This window comes from Canis lupus, chromosome 3 (genome assembly GCF_011100685.1).
Source record: "Canis lupus familiaris isolate Mischka breed German Shepherd chromosome 3, alternate assembly UU_Cfam_GSD_1.0, whole genome shotgun sequence".
Taxonomy (NCBI): Eukaryota; Metazoa; Chordata; class Mammalia; order Carnivora; family Canidae; genus Canis; species Canis lupus.
In genome coordinates this window covers 26815592-26831007 of record NC_049224.1, presented here as the reverse complement: position 1 = coordinate 26831007, position 15416 = coordinate 26815592, and the positions used below count along the sequence as shown (strand labels likewise).

Genomic DNA, 15416 nt, shown 5'->3' with positions numbered 1-15416 from the left:
TGAGCTGGCAAAACGCTTTAGCAACAGATGGATTTGTCTCTCCACATATTCTCTCTTCTTCCCTCGATTCATAGGAAACACGCGGTAAAAATAGTGCAGCCCCACGAGCGCAAGCCTGCATCCCAAGAGGGGCTCGGCTCCCCCGCTGCTTAGCGGTCCTTCTAGGGGCGGGGAGGCGGCTGAGCCTCGGGCCCCCCGGGCGAAGCAGAAGCACAGCCCCGGCCTCGAGGGCGAAGGGCCGGGCGCGGGCCCTGGGCTGCCGCGGGCGGGGAGGGCGGCGGCGGCCGCTGTGCGAAGCGACAAGGTAGGGGGGCGGGGGCGCCGGGGCCGCGCCGGCTGCGGAGCTGCAGGCTGGGGGCGGGGGAAGCCGACGCGAGGTCGACGGAGGGCAACGGAAGGCGGACACGGACGCAGCTGGCCTCGCCGGCCTCGCCGGGCCTCGCGGGCCTCGCGGTTCGCGCTCCCGGGGGTCTAACGCGAAACCCATCCCGGCGCAAAGCGGGTCTCTACCTCGTCGGCACTTCCGGTGAGAGCCCCGCCCCCCGCCGGGGCTCGGAGCAGCGCGCAGGCGCGTCGGGGCTCGGCGGAGGCCGCGGGCGCAGGGCAGGCGTGCGCGAGCCTCGGGAGCCTGTTCTGCGCCTGCGCTGCCAGCCCCCCGCCCCCTCCCCTCCTCCCCAACAGGTCGGGGGAAAAACAAACCCGGAGCCGACGGAGCCGCCCCGGGACTCCCGGCGGGGGTCGCCCTTCGCTGCGCTGCGCTGCGCGGCGGCCGTCGAGCCCCACGGAGCTCCTCGGGGTGTGGGCAGGTAAGAGCCCCGGCAGCAGGCCGCCTGGCGTCGGCTCACCTGTGCTGCGCGGAGGGGGCGGGGTGGCCGCTGGGCCCCCGACCCGCGCCCTTCCCCTCCCGGGGCCCAGCGACCTGGCCGGGAAATCTCGGCCGTCCAGGCTCGCGTCGGCCCCGGAGAGCCCGGAGGGCCCGACCGGCGGGGCTGGGGGCTGCGGACGGGCGGCCTGCGCGGGGGGAGCGGGCCGGCGCGGAGCCCTGCTCTCGGCCTCCGGGCTCCGCAGGGATGCGGTGCTGCGCCTCGACCTCGACCTCGGCCTGTTCCCTTTGGCACCTCTGGCAAATTCTAAAAGATGACCTAACTTTCAGATGTTGACTTACCCGTACTACCGTGATTGCAGATTATTGCAGACGGAGTGATCTCGCTCCGTGTGACCCGTCTGGAAACCAGTCCGTGCGTTTGATAACTTCATCTTTTTCGTTTAACGAAATGGGCAGTTTGTTTGGTCGAATTAGGTTCCTTAAATGACTATGTTGAGCTTCCTGTCTTCCGCACTGGCAGAAGTGTAATGCTTCGGTCTAGGAAAACTATGGATTTTTTCTCCCGTGGGTATGAAACCTGCATGCTTAGTGTCAAAAACAAAATCTTAGATGTGCTATAAAGATCAAGGTAAAATAAGAAGCCATAATTCCACCATTTAAAGATAATCAGCCACAGTTAATATTTTGACTTTTTACCTTCCAGGTCTTTTTTTTCTCGTGGCATTTTTCTTAATTCCGATGATGAGATTTTATATAGAGTTTGGATTGCCTGCTTTTTTTGCTTGAATTTAAGTGTTTTTAAAAATCTTAAGCATGACTTTATGACGTTTCATTGTCCAAGTAATGCAGGAGCAAAGAAAGCTCTGCTCCCATTTAATTATCATCCCAATCATCATGTTACATAATATGATGGTATCATAGTTTTTTAACCCCGTGGGGTCTCAGGATCCCTTTACAAACTTAAAAATTATCGAGGACTAAGAGTTTTTCTCCGGTATATTTATGCAGTATATTTAGTATTTTAGAAAATAAAACTCAGAAAAAATTTTTGAATTATGCATTAAAAACCCGTCGCATGTTGAATTAAATAATACTTTGAAAAATATTTTTTCTTTAAAAAATTTAGTGAGGAGGGCGGCATTGTCTTTATTTTTGCAGATCACTGATGTCTGGCTTTATAGAAGACAGCTGGATTCTCATATTTGCTTCTCCCTTCACTCTTGTGTGCTATTGTGTATGCTAAGGCACGTTAAGAATATCCAGCCTTGGGATCCCTGGGTGGCGCAGCGGTTTGGCGCCTGCCTTTGGCTCAGGGCGTGATCCTGGAGACCCGGGATCGAATCCCACATCGGGCTCCTGGTGCATGGAGCCTGCTTCTCCCTCTGCCTGTGTCTCTGCCTCTCTTTCTCTCTCTGTGACTATCATAAATAAATAAAAATTAAAAAAAAAAAGGGTCATGTCCCCATTTAAAAAAAAAAAAAAAAAAAAAAAGAATATCCAGCCTTGCATAGATAGGTGTTTGGAAAAGGAAGGAGCCCTAAAAAGGTTTTGGGTCTTCCAGGGGTCCTCAGACCAGTTTGAGAAAGCTGATTTAAGTATTCTTGCATTGATGCACTTTTAAGTTTTTTGAAATTTTGCACTATTAGGAACATTGCAAAGTTGAAAGTTCTTTATGATGTGTTTCCCCCACCCCGTGCTAATGTTTCTCTAGAAATAGAATTACTTTCGATGCCTATGTAATTTTTTTTGTGCCCTAATGTTGGTGTTTAGATGGTTTCAGTTAATGATTTGGTGAAATATCTTTGCATGTTTACAGTTGCTTTGAATTATTTTCTTGAATTTTTAAGAAAGAGAATTGTTACATCACATGCAATCTCTGGGGACTGTTTGTCCGAGAGGGTGTACCAGTTTACTTCCTAGCAGCAGTGTCTGAGGTGCTCTTCTTGTATACCCTTACGAACATTGAGCACTTTTATTATTTGAAAAAATTATGGGGGTGGCTGACTGGCTCAGTTGGTAAATTAGGTAACTCTTGTTCCTGAGTTTGAGCCTCATGTTGGGTGTAGAGATTGCTAAAAAAAAATTGTGTTCTGATTTAGTAGGTAACAAATCGTATGTGTTCTAATTCACGTTATGTTGATAGTACAGAGTTGTGCTTTGAATATTTTTTCATAATCTTATTAGTTGTATTATTTGCCCATTTATTGTCCAGTGTCAATGTGTTTTTCTAACAGACTTTTATCTTTTTTGTATTGTAAGGATACGTGCCATATATATATATATATATGTAAGATAAAATTATCTTTTCTCCAGGTTATGAAAGTAGTATATATTTTTTTAAATTAACTAAAATACTATGGAGATACATAATGTCAGTATAAAAGACTTGCAAAATCAGATACCCTTCAGTTTGATGTTTGCCCTCCATGGTTTTCTCCTGTGCCTTTACTAATACTTTTTTTTTTTTTTTCAAAACAACTTATATGTAAAACTGGTTTTATACTGTGCATGATGTTTTGCAATTTGATTTTTTGTCATTTAACATTATATATTGGCTGTTTTCCTATAGAAGTACATATAACTCTGGGCAAAGTTTTATCCTGAAGGGCTTTAGGAATATTAATTGTGGTCTTTAGTTTTCTGATGTCAGGCTCCTGTCCTCTTCTATATTTTCTTTGTAGGTGATCTCATCCATTAACAGCTATGTGCTGCCAATTCCCAAATCTTTTCTCTCTCTCAGACTTCTCTCCTGCATTCCAGATCCTTATATTGAATTGCCTATTGGACATCTCCTCCAGGATGTTCTCAAGGTACTTCAAACAACAGTCCAAATGTGAACTCCTGTTTTCCCTCAGTCCTGCTCTTGTTTGTATTGCCCGTCATGGTCAAGTGGTACCACTGTCTACCCAGTCGCCCATGATAGAAACCTGACAGTAATCCTAGCTTTCTCCCTTGCTTTCCCTCTCCAGAATATCCCATTCTTTAGCACTTTTCTGTTGATCTCCCTTCCATCTGCTCTGCACTGTGTCCGTTCAGGCCCTCATCATCTCTCATCTAAACCATTTTAGGTGTCCTTTTACTATTGGTTTTGTTGGTTTTCTAATTGATCTTATATGTTGCTGCCAATTTTTGTTAAATCATGAGATTTTTTTAAAGCCATCTTTTTTTTAAAAAAGATTTTATTTATTCATAGAGACAGAGAGAGAGAGAGAGAGGCAGAGACACAGGCAGAGGGAGAAGCAGGCTCCATGCAGGGACCCTGACGTGGGACTCGATCCCAGGTCTCCAGGATCATGCCCCAGGCTGCAGGCAGCACTAAACCGCTGCGCCACGGGGGCTGCCCTAAAGCCATCTTCTATAAAGTAAATATTGTAGATCTTTGATAGTAAATCTGAGAGTACGTAAGCGGTCAGGTGAGTAAAAACATTACCTAAAATAGGTTATCATAGGGACGCCTGGGTGCCTCAGTGGTTGAGCGCCTGCCTTCAGCCCAGGGTGTGATACTGGAGACCCAGGATTGAGTCCCATGTCGGGCTCCCTGCATGTACCTGCTTCTCCCTCTGCCTGTGTCTCTGCCTCTCTCTCTCTCTCTGTGTCTCTCATGAATAAATAAATAAATAAATTTAAATTTAAATTTTTTTAAAAGTCTTAGAAAAAAAACAATTTTTCTAAAAAATTATGGAATTCTTTGAATATCTATTTACAGACTTATCTCTACCCATGTAGCAAAGTACTACTAAGCACTAAGTCATTTGAGGTATTTAAAAAGGTATAGGGATCCCTGGGTGGCGCAGCGGTTTGGTGCCTGCCTTTGGCCCAGGGCGCGATCCTGGAGATCCGGGATCGAATCCCACGTCAGGCTCCCGGTGCATGGAGCCTGCTTCTCCCTCTGCCTGTGTCTCTGCCTCTCTCTCTCTCACTGTGTGCCTATCATGAATAAATAAAAATAAAAATAAAAATAAAAAGGTATAGAAAAGGTAAGATAATTAAATAAAAATAGAATCCAACAATTTACATAAGATATAGTACAAATACTGTACATGAAATTTGAAGCTGCACATACTTCCCATTTCATTCAACTAAGCTGTACTTATTGTGCCAATAATCTAGATGTACATCATGAAGACACAAAAATAATATGACATACTCCCTAATCTGAAGAGGTTTATTTACATTTACGTAAATACGTGGACTCGATTCCAGGACTCCAGGATCAGGCCCTGGGCTGAAGGCAACACTAAACCGCTGAGCCACCCGGGCTGCCCTATGAGACTATTTCTAAAGCTGCTAATTCCTGTGCTTTATGTTTTTAATATGTTCTATATTCAGAGTTCCTTTACTGCTTTTTTGCTAGTATGTTTTTTAATGTAATGTTAATGGCTGTCAAAGGGGTACTTGTACATAATTTAAAAAGTCAAATAAGACTACAAGACTTAAAATGAAAAGCAATAATCTTTTCCCTCACTTTCCTGAATCCCACTCTAGAAAAGCAGCCTTTCTCAATCAGTGTTCCTCATTAGGATCACAAAACACAGAAAATAAGTTGAGCTACTGTTCCCTCAATAGTTTATTTATTTATTTATTTATTTTTTTTTTTTTTAAGATTTTTTTATTTATTTATTCATGATAGTCACAGAGAGAGAGAGAGGCAGAGACACAGGCAGAGGGAGAAGCAGGCTCCATGCAGGGAGCCCGATGCGGGACTCGATCCCGGGTCTCCAGGATCGCGCCCCGGGCCAAAGGCAGGCGCCAAACCGCTGCGCCACCCAGGGATCCCTCCCTCAATAGTTTAAAACTAGTAACACTTAAGAAGGTAGGAAAGAAGGTAATTCATTACATAAAGTGGATGGATACCTTAAGGGATTCAGGCTTCATTCTCTTATAGAAGAACCCTTTCTGGCAAAGGCTCCTGCAGAATGAATGATGATCCAGCTCTTTATTTTTGTTGATCAACTCTTTCTACCTCTAGATTTTTAAATAACCTGCTTACTTATATAGCTGTCTCCCCATCCTACCATAGTTATAGATATTATATACCAATTTCCTATTACAGAAAATGAGAGTTGAGGTTACCCAACCTGTAAACACTGCACTTTTCCTCATCTCTTATTTGCAGATTAGTTTTATGTTAATTTTTAGTTAAATCATTATTTAGTGTTTATATCATTTAACTATGTACATAATGTGTACAGGTGAGCCAGGTATATTGTGCTATTTCTTTTTTTATATAATTTTTGCTTTTCCTAGAGTTTGTAATTACCTCAGTTCTCATATATCTACGTTTTATATATCTTTATGAATGTATGTTTTATATCTTTTTTAAATGTATCTTTTATATGCATATATATTTTTTAAGATTTTATTTAATCTCTTATCCCAAGCATGAGGCTCAAACCTATAACCCTGAGATCAAGAGCTGCACACTCCACTGACTGAGTCAACCAGGTGCCCTGTCTTATATATCTTTTATTTAATTTATTGAAAACCCCTCAGACAAGATGTGTAAATCTCCTTTTGGTAGATTCAAAATGTCTGTCGTTTGTTTTGCAACATCATTCCTGTAATTGTCACCCTGCGTCTATCTTCATGCGTTGCTTTCTAGGCCTGTTGTTGCACAGCCATCTTTGAGGTGTGTTTTCTTTTTTGATCATCTTTGAATTACAGTTGTCTCTCCCTGTGTTGAATAGCCAGTTTCTGGACTTCAGCCCTTCCTCTTTCTTCTTGTCTCCCTCATGTTGGTAGAGTACATATTCCAGTTGGCCCCTGAGAAGAGAGACTGAAGAGGAGGCAAAGTTTTTGGGTCTTGCCTGTCTAAATATGTTTTTAAAAATTCTGCCCTCAGGGGCACCTAGGTGGCTCAATTGGTTGAGCATTTGCCTTTGGCTCAGGTCATGATCCTGGGATCGAGCCCCCTGTCGGACCCTCTGCTAACTGGCAAGCCTGCTTCTCCCTCTCCTACTTGCTACTCCCCTTGCTTATGCTCTCTCTCCCTCTCTCTCTTTCTCTGTCAAATAAAATCTTGTAAAAAAAAATCAAGTAAGTTTCTGCCCTCACACTTGACTGATAGCTGAATATAGAATTCCAGGTTGTAAATAATTTACTTTTAGAATTTTGGAGGCATGATTCCATTGTTTTCTAACTTCTAGTGTTGTTACTGAGAAGTCTAATGCCTGATATGATAAACAGTCCTTTGTATGTGACCTGCTTTTGTTCTCTCAAAGCTTGTATTTATTCACTAAGTCTGTAATAAGCATATTTTATGTAGCAAACATTGTTCAAGGTACTTTGAATATATTCGTGAGTAAAAATACAAGGTATCTACCCTCATGAAGCTTAATTTCTTGGATGGAGCAGGTGTTCCAGATGGTAAACAATGTAATAAACTTGTTATACAAAAAGTTAGAAGGGGGATCTCTGGGTGGCGCAGCGGTTTGGCGCCTGCCTTTGGCCCAGGGCGCGATCCTGGAGACCTGGGATCGAATCCCACATCAGGCTCCTGGTGCATGGAGCCTGCTTCTCCCTCTGCCTATGTCTCTGCCTCTCTCTCTCTCTGTGACTATCATAAATAAGTTAAAAAAAAAAAAAGTTAGAAGGTTGTAAAGTAAATGAGTACTTTAGAGAAAAAGGAGAGCAGGATGGGATGGGGAGGTCAGGAGTGTAAGGGAGAGGTGGGAGATGCAGTTACAGCTTGAAATGGGTTAGCTCTCTCTGGTATTCTGAAATTTTAAGGTGATGTGGCTTGATAAGGATTTTTCATCCATTGTGTTGGGCCCTAACTGGGCCCTTTCCACCTGGAGATCATATCCTTCAGTTCTGAGGTATTTTATTTGACAAATTCTTCCTTTTTTCCTTCCTATACTTTTTTCCTGGACTTCTTGTTATTTGAATATCAGACCTCATTAGATTACATTTCTAATCTTTCTGCTTATTTGCTTTCCCTTTCTTTTTATTCTGCTTTCTGGGATATTTTCTCAAGTTTATTTTCCAGTGCCTTCATTTTATTTTTTTTTTTTAATCTTTTACTTTAGAACAATTTTAGATTTTTAGGATTATTGGAAAGATAGTCCAGAGTTCCAATTTACCCTATACCCAGTTTCCCTATTATTACATGTTACATTAATATGGTACACTTACCATGATTAATGAACCAGTGTTGATACATTAGTATTAATCAAAGTCCATACTTTATTCACACTTCTTTGATTTTTCTCTAATATGTTCTAATCTAGGAGTCCATGGAAGATACCACATTACCCTGATTAGTCCCGTTGCCTTCAGTTCCTCTGGATTGTGACAATTTCTCAGACGTTCTGTTTTTGATGGTCTCAAACATTTTGAGAATCACTACTCTGCTATTTAGTAGAATGTCAGTTGTGGTTTTTCTGATGTTTTTCTCATAATTAGAGGTAGAGTTTGTCAGGTTTCTTCACTGTGAAATTATTTTTTCTCCCTTTCTATACTGTACTCTTGAAGAAAGTATGTGCAGCACACTTAAGGAGCAGTTATGTTCCACTTCCCTGAGAACAAAGTGTCTATGTAAATTATTCAGAATTTTTCTATTTGGAAGATTTGTCCTATTCCCTATTTGTTTATTTATCTTAGTATGAACTCATTTTTTTAATGCTTTGCCTTATAAACCAGTTTTGGTTTATATATTTTATTGTTTAGTTGTTCCCGCTTTGGCCTTTGGGAGCTCTTTCAGTTGACTCCTTTGATATACCTCCTTTATTGTGTGTGTGTATAGACCCATGTGTGCATATGTATATGTGCTTTCTGGGATTACAAGATGCTCCATGCTCATCTTGTATAGTTTCTGCCCCAGTCTTAGAATTAGCCATTTCTCCAAGGAGCCTTGGTTCCTTTTGTTTGAGAAACCATGCTCTGGGTGCTAAGTATGCTTGTTATGCTAAGTACAGGATGTCTTGCTTCTAGGCCCTGTCAGCTAACAGAGCAAGAGATATAGGTGTTTATACTAATATCTATAAATATTTCTGGTAAAAAATTAGCACAGATGTATAACCATTTGTATCCATGTTAAGCTAGCCATAAGTTTATACCGGTGTCTCCAATTCAAATCCGTTCCCACGTGGATCATTTTAGCTTCTTGCCCTTTTGCTTATCTAACCTTCCCTGCCAACAAGGAGAAACCTGGCTCCCATAAGCAGCCATTCCATTTACTTTTTAATTGCAGTTCAATCCAGTATACATATATAATGATTTCAGAATTGTTAACCCATACCCCCATTGGAAACAACTTTATCAACTAGAGCACAATGCCCCTGTTCCTTTTTTCAATTCAGCCTTACAGATTCACTCATTTCCAAAGGTAGCACTTTATTCCTCCACCCCTTTCAGTAAGATTGTTTTATACATTTATAATAAATTTAGTCTCTTTTATCACATTCTGCATTCCATTTTGAGATCACCCAACCTTCTAAATAATTTTTTTAATTTGCATACTTGAGGTTTATTCTTTGTGCTCTAATCTGACAAATGTTTACTGTCTTGTATTCACCACTATCGTATTATACAAAATGGTTTCACCACCCTAAAAAAATCCACTGTGCTTTTCCTGTTCAACGATCCCCTACCCTATACCACAAAGCAATCACTTGTGTGTTTATTTACTCTCTTTGTAGTTTTGCCTTTTCCAGAGTGTCATATAATTAGAATGATACAGTATATAGATTTTTTTTTAAAGAGAGAGAGAGCAAGTGAGAAGCAGAGTAGGGTTAGAGGGGGAGAGAGAGAGAAAATCTTATGCCCAGCACGGCACTGAAGGCAGGGCTCGGTTTCATGACCTGAGATCCATGACCTGTGCCAAAATTAAGAGTTAGATGCTTAACCAACTGAACCACCCAGGTGTCCCATGTACAGTGTGTAGAATTTTAAAGACGGGCTTCTTTCACCTAGCAATACGTATTTAAGACTCACCCATGTCATTTTTGGTGGCTTGTTGGCTTATTTCTTTATATCATTGAATACTGTCCCATTGCATGAGTGTATCACAGTTTATCCATTCACTTACTGAAGGTCATTTTGAATACTTCCAAGTTTTTGCAATATAAATAAAGCTGTTACAAACATTCACATCTAAGTTCTTGTGTGGACAAAAGAACATTTTGCATTCCCATCAAGAATAAACATGAGTTCCTGCTGATCATCATCCTTGCAGTGTTTGGTATTGTCAGTTATTTGGATTTTAGCCATTTTAATTGACGTGAAATGGTATCTCATTGTTTTAATCTGTAGTCCCTAAAGACAAATGATGTTGAGCATTTTATCATATGGTTATTCACTAACTGTCTATCTTCCTTGGTGAGGTGTCTGTTGGGAACTTTTGCCCATATAATTGGATTGTTTGTTTTCTATTTAACATTAGGAGTTTTTTGTAGACTTTGGATACAAGTCCTTTATCAGATAAGTGTTTTGTAAATAATATCTCCTAGATTATGGCTTAACCTTTCATTCTCTTAACAGTGTCTTTTTCAGAGCAGATGTTTTTGATTTTAATAAGGCCCAACTTAATCAGTTGGTTTTTTTTCATGGATCATACCAGTGTTATATTTAAAAACTCACAGAGACTCCTGGGTGGCTCAGCGGTTGAGCATCTGCCTTTGGCTCAGGGCAGGATCCTGGAGATCGGGGATGGAGTCCCACATCAGGCTCCCTGCATGGAACCTGCTTCTCCCTCTGCCTGTGTCTCTGCCTCTCTCTCTCTGTGTCTCTCATGAATGAATAAATAAAGAAAATCTTTTAAAAGTAAGTTAATAAGGGCAGCCCTGGTGGCTTAGCGGTTTAGCGCCGCCTTCAGCCCAGGACGTGATCCTGGAGACCCTGCATGGAGCCTGCATCTCCCTCTGCCTGCGTGTCTCTCTCTCTCTCTCTCTCTCTCTCTGTCTCTAATAAATAAAATCTTAAATAAATAAATAAAAACTCAGCACCAAAACCAAGGGGTTTTTTTGTTTTTTGTTTTTTAAGATTCTCTTTATTTATTCATCGGGCAGGGAGCCCAAGGCGGGACTCCATCCTGGAACTCCAGGATCCCACCCTGAGCCAAAGACAGACGTCTGCTCAACCGCTGAGCCACCCAGGTGTCCCAACAAAACCCAAGGTTATGTAGATTTTCTCTTATGTTTTCCTCAAGAAGTGTTAAAATACTGCATTTTACACTTAGGTCTGTTACCCATTTTAAATACATTTAGGTATAAGGTCTGTATCTATGTTCATAGTTTTGTATAGGGATGTCCAGTTTTCTCAGCACCACTTGTTGAAAAGACTAGCCTTTCTCCTCCTAATTTTCTTTGCCCCTTTGTCAAAGATATGTTGACTGTATTTGTGTGGGTCTGTTTCCCAGCTCTCTAGTCTTTTCCATTGATCTGTATGTTCATTCTTTTGCCAGTACTATATTGCCTTGATTATTGTAGCCTTTTAAAGCCTTAAAATCAGAGTTGTCCAAATTTGTTCTTTTTCAGCATTATGTTGGCTGTTCCTGGTCCTCTTCCTTTCCATATTCACTTTAGAATTCTGAGTTTCCGGAGTCCTCCTACAAAATAGCTTGCTGGATCTTGATTGGGATTGTGTTGAATCCAGAGATCAGGTTGAGAAGAATTGACATCTTAACAATGTTGAGTCTACCTATCCCTAAAAATGGAATATATCTCCCATTTATTTAGATCTTCTTGATTTTTTATCAGTATTTTTGTAGTTTTCCACATATAGATCCTTTATATATTTTATTAAATTTATACCTAAGTATTTAATTTTTTGAGTGTTATCATAAATGTCATTTTTTAAAGTTCCAAATTCTAGTTGTTCCTTGCTCATAAATAGAAATGCATTTGATTTTTTGTTTATTAACCTTGTATTCTTTGTCCATCCTATATTCACTACTTTATTTGGGGGGGGGTTAGTTCTGGGGGGTGTTCTACATTGAAAATCATGTCATTGCAAATAGAGACAGTTTTATTTCTTCCTTTCCAAATAGTGTACCTTTTATTTCTTTTTTGTGTTGCACTAGAGGAGTTTTCAGTACTATGTTAAATAAGACTTGTGAGAGAAGCTATCTTTTCCTTGATCCCCATCTTTAGGGAAAAGGCATCCAATTTCTCATCATAATGTATAATGTTAGTTGTAGATATTTTATAAATATTCTTCATCCAATTGAGGAAGTTCCTCTCTGCTCATAATTTGCTGAGAGTTTTTATCATGATAGGTGTTGAGTTTTGTCAAAAGCCTTTTTTTTGCATCAGTCAATATGATTATGTAATAATTCTTTAGCCTTTTGATATAGCATATTATATTGATTAATTTTCAAAGGTTGAACCAATCTTGCATAGTTGGATAAATCCCACTTAGCTATTGTGTATAATTCTTTTAATACCTCGTTGGGTTCTACTTGATAATATTTTATTGAGGATTTTTATGTCTTTATTCATGAGCAGTATTGGTTTGTGGTGTGCCTTTCTTGTAATGTCTTTATTTGATTTTGGTATTAGAGTAATGCTGGTCCTTTTTTTAAAATTTATTTATTAATGAGAGAGAGAGAGAGAGAGAGAGAGAGAGAGAGGCAGAGACACAGGAGGAGGGAGAAGCAGGCTCCATGCCGGGAGCCCAACGCGGGACTCGATCCTGGGACTCCAGGATCGCACCCTGGACCAAAGGCAGGCGCTAAACCACTGAGCCACCCAGGGATCCTCTAATGCTGGTCTTATAAAAAGAATAGAAAGGGTTCCCCTCTGCTTCCTTTTTCTGAAAGAGATTATGACGAATTGGTATCATTTCTTCCTTTCTTAAATGTTTGCTAAAATTCACCAGCAAAGCCACCTGGACCTGGTGATTTGTTTTGTGGAAGGTTACTAATTATTGATACTATTTCATTAATAGATACAGGGCTGTTTGGGTTATCTGTTTCTTCTTGTGTGAGTTTTGGTAGTTTGTATCTTCCAAGGAATTGGTGCATTTCATCTAAATTATCAAGTTTGTGGGCATAGAGTTGTTAATAATATTCCTTTATTGTCCTTTAAAGTGTCCATAGCTTCAGTAGTTATATTTTCATTTTCATTTTTCATTTCTGATATTGGTAATTTGTGTTTCTCTCTTTTCTTGACTAGCTTAGTGGGTTTTTTGTTTTTTTTTTTTTTAAGATTTTATTAATTTATTCATGAGAGACAGAGAGAGAGAGAGAGAAAGAGGCAGAGGGAGAAGCAGGCTCCATGCAGGGAGCCTGAGGTGGGACTTGATCCCAGGACCCCAGGATCATGCCCTGGGCACTAAACTGCTGAGCCACCCAGGGAACCCCTAGCTTAGTTTTTTAAATTTTACTTTATTGTTTTTCAGAGAACAGCATTTTTGGTTTCAGTGATTTTTTTTTTCCTATTTCTCTATTTTCCTGTTTTTAATCTCATTGGTTTCTGTTCTATGTTATCTTTGTTGCTATTTGTTTTGCTCTTCTTGCTCTCCTTTTTCTAGTTTCCCAAGTTTAGATGATTGATTTTTAAATATTTTTTTTAACCTATGTACTTAAATTATAAATGCCCCTCTTAGCACTTTCACTGCATCCAGCAAGCTTCACTTGAATTTTAAGATTTTTGCTGTCACTTTCCATGATCACTTTTTCCCTCTCCATATGTTCCTTATTTATGGCTTCCTGTTCCTGTGTCATAGTTGCATTGTTATTTTTCTGGGAATGTTAATTAGTTTCTTTGAATTTTCTTCTTTTTCCTGCATTGTCTCTTTCTCTAAGTTTCTTTTGTTTCTTTTGGTGTCTTATGTTTTTGCATACTATTGTATATGTATGATATAACCAAAATTTAAAAATGGAAGTAAAAGTAGTAATGTGCTTATTATTAAATTAGGATGACATTTCACTGTTATTGAAAATTGTTCTGAAGTTTACCTGTTGCCAGCATAATTATTGTTCTTTTTAATATGACTTATACCTAAGGGTGTTCAGCCTTTGGAGTACAAAAGTTTCATTAGAGTGATCACTTGTGAATTTCTCCTTATTTAAATTGCTTAGTATAATGAGTTACCTCTATCTGTTGAGTTATGTTTTTCACCAATTCTAGAAAATTTTCTAGAATTATCTTTTCAAGCAGATTTGTTTCATGCTATCTTCCTTATGGGACTCCATTCTCATGATGGATGATTTCTGCCATCCATGCCTCTCAACTTGTTATATTTTCTTTTTCTTGTCTCTCTGGGCTGTATTTTAGGTCATTTCTTCAACTAGGTTTTCCAGTTTATTTAGTTCTCTCTTAAGTTATGTCTAATCTGTTTAACTCCTCTTTAAAAAATCCTTTTTTTTTTGGACCTCAACCATTGTCAGTTCATGACAACCATCAAATGTTTCTTGTAAAACCCTTTCATTTGTTCATTGTCTTTTACCCCTCATTTCCTACTCCTCTTCCTTATCCCAGGCAACTGTTCAAATGTGCTGCATGATGTATATCTTTTTGTTTGTATGTATTATTGCAAAATTTGTATTGTCTTATTGTATTTTACAGAAGTAACAGTACAGAACAGATTGGAAATTTTTTGTGAAAAAAAGGTCATTTACCAAAGACAGTGTGAGGAATATTGCTATAGAGTGTTGCACCTTCTGGGTTTAGCTGATTGCTTTGTTTTGATATTATCTAACTTGTCCCTTTGTGCTTGAATTTCCTGTAAATATGCAGTTAGTTCTAAAAGCTTGGTTAAATTCAAGTTTAGTTTTGGGGGGCAGGAATATATTATATGTGATGTTGTATCTTCCACATGAGGCACATAATGTTTGGTTCTTCCACATTTATTGATGGTGAAATTGATCAGTGGAAGTCAGCATTTGCCTGTTCCCACCATTATAAAGTTACCCTACTACCTTTCATCTAACACTTTTAGCATACATTGATAACTATTGCCTAGTCTGTTAATTGCATTAAGGATTTCTAAAGATAATTTTTAAAATTGTAATATCCATCTGTATTTAGTAACTGGAATTCTTATCTAAAGAACTTTCCCTGGGCAGCTACTTTATTATCCTAAAGTACATTTTGTAAATAAAAGGGAGGATAAATTATTGGCTCTTTTTCCTTAATGTATCAACTTTCAAAGTAAGGGGTTTTGACCTGGTAGCCCTCCAATGAGTCGTGTTATTTGTTTTTGTTTTTAATATCACTATGATCTCTTGTTTTTTTTAGCTATTTGATTTGTGTTCAGTCCTTTGTAGCCTACATTCATTGAATGTTTGGTTGTCCTTTTTTTTTTTTTTTTTTTTTTGTCCCATTTAAGATAGTAGGAGCTCCTTCAACTAGGCTGCTATGTTCTTTTAATTTTATCCCTTTAGTCACTGATAGATTCCTTTAAGGTGTCTCAGACTCATGTGGGAGTTCTTGGCACAGCTCAGAGGTTTACCTACTTTATTTATAAAACTAACTTTTTTTGTACCTCTCTCGTATGTTCATTTTCTGTTTCTTTAACTCCTGCTCTTAGCTTATTAGTCTTCAATTTTTCTTCCATTCTGATAGAAGCATCTAAAGCTCTAAGCATTTGAAGTACCACTTTTGCTGAATCCCACAAGTTTTTATATGAAGTATTTTTATTTGCAGTA

General features: G+C 39.5%; 1 protein-coding gene across 1 annotated transcript in view; it reads left to right on the top strand.

Annotated features, from left to right (window-relative positions):
• The first annotated feature begins 656 nt into the window (after window positions 1–656).
• Window positions 657–15416, top strand: part of ZFYVE16 (zinc finger FYVE-type containing 16) — a 51521-nt gene continuing 36761 nt past the window's right edge. Inside the window, 1 exon segment of the mRNA XM_038532458.1 lies at window positions 657–806. The gene's annotated coding sequence lies outside the window, so the exon portion shown is untranslated.